The sequence below is a fragment of the Cyprinodon variegatus genome, unplaced genomic scaffold (genome assembly GCF_000732505.1).
Source record: "Cyprinodon variegatus isolate N-32 unplaced genomic scaffold, C_variegatus-1.0 Scaffold1609, whole genome shotgun sequence".
Taxonomy (NCBI): Eukaryota; Metazoa; Chordata; class Actinopteri; order Cyprinodontiformes; family Cyprinodontidae; genus Cyprinodon; species Cyprinodon variegatus.
Window position 1 is genome coordinate 21552 of NW_015152062.1, and position 1790 is coordinate 23341.

The following is a 1790-nucleotide window of genomic DNA, read 5'->3' on the forward strand; positions in this document are numbered from 1 at the left end:
AGTCAGTATTCTGAGAAAAACGTCAAAATACTGAGATTAAAGTCAGAATTCTGATTCTTTTTCTCATATTAAACTGAAATAAAACGTAAAAATCGTTAACTTTTTTTTATTTTTTTCAGTGGCACTGATCCTCTTTCGTACGGAACATCCACTGTGAAATAGTTGTTTAATAACTTCTGGTTATTTAAATTTACACATACCCAGAAGGGCTGGTCGAGGAGGAGGAGTGGCAGCAGTCTTCCAGTCTGACTTACTGATTACTCCCAAGGCAGTCAATAATTACAACTCTTTTGAATGTTTAACCCTTAGTTTCCCTCATCCAAACTGGAAAGCAAGAAAAACTCTTATTTTGTTACTTTGTATCTTCAACCAGGTCTTACTCTGAATTTTTACATGAGTTCCTTTCTGATTTGGTGTTAATACCGGTACATACATGGTCATCATAGTGGGGGATTTTATCATCCATGCTGACATTGAAGGTAATAGCTAAAGGGGTCATAGAATGCAAAAACGAGTTAACAGTATCATAGATGAATAACGATAGTTCAGTGGGTGAAATGGAAGTACAGAGAAGTTCAAACCCCATTGACATCTCCTTTCTCTGCAAATCTCACAATTCTAAACTCCCACCATAAAACGGGTGAACCCAAACAAAGTCACGAGTTTAGCTGCAAAAAGGATCCCATCCAAGTCAGAAAAACCCAAACCAACAGTTCAGAAAATGAGAAGTTCAAAACCTCTGGAGCAGTGTCATAGAAGTGCAGAAGATTCATTGATTGTAATAAAAGATTTTGTACTTTTCATGGTAGAAGCGATCAATTGTAGTGCTTAGACAACAAAGAAAACCGAAAAAAAAAAATCAAAAATAATAGTGAAAGCTGCAGAGAAGTATCTTAAAGTTAGAGATTTAAACTGGGTAATGGTTGAAGTTTGTTTTTTGATGAAGAAAAAATAAGACTTTTTTTTTACTTTTAACAACACTTTATTTACACAATTCAAACATATAAACAATTGACGTAAGACAAGTGTCATCTAAAAAATCATTAAATGAGGAGCTTGTTAAAATGTAGTTCTCCTTCATCTGACACATCACATAAAATGTCGTTAAAACACAACAACTGAATAAAATCCTCCATGTTCTGCTTATTCTGAAGAAGAAGCCGTCATTATATAGATAGGGGTGGCATTGATATTTGGTTATGTTGGGTTCCAGCACATGAAGGTGCAAAAGGCAACGAAAAAGCAGATATATTAACAAAAAGGGCTTTAGAGGGAACAATTACAATTCTTTTTGGGAAAGGTAAGTCACTTATTAAGAGTAAAGAAATAGAAAATGGCAAAAGAAATGGTAACAAAGATAAGAAAGGAAGCGGATTATATAAGGTACAAAATCAGTATGAAATAGAATCATTAATGAGAGAAACAGAAGGGAAGAACTCATAATCATCAGATTAAGAGCTGGTCATACCTATTTAAATGACAATTTATATTTAATAGGGAGGAAAAATAATAATAAATGTGAATCGTGGAGAAAAAGAAAATGTAGAAAACCTACTGATGAACTGTAAAACTTATGAACATGAGAGGGAGAAATTAGGAACAATGTTTGGAAGGACAGGCCAAGAATGGAATATTAAAGGAATATTGGAAAATTAAAGAAAACATAAAGGATATTCACAGATTAAGGAAAGCATTATTTATTTATCTACAGAGTATAAAATAAGAAAAATAAAATTTTATGTAATGTTGCTATGCACTCATGTACCGTAGGTGGCAGTATGCACCTTAAA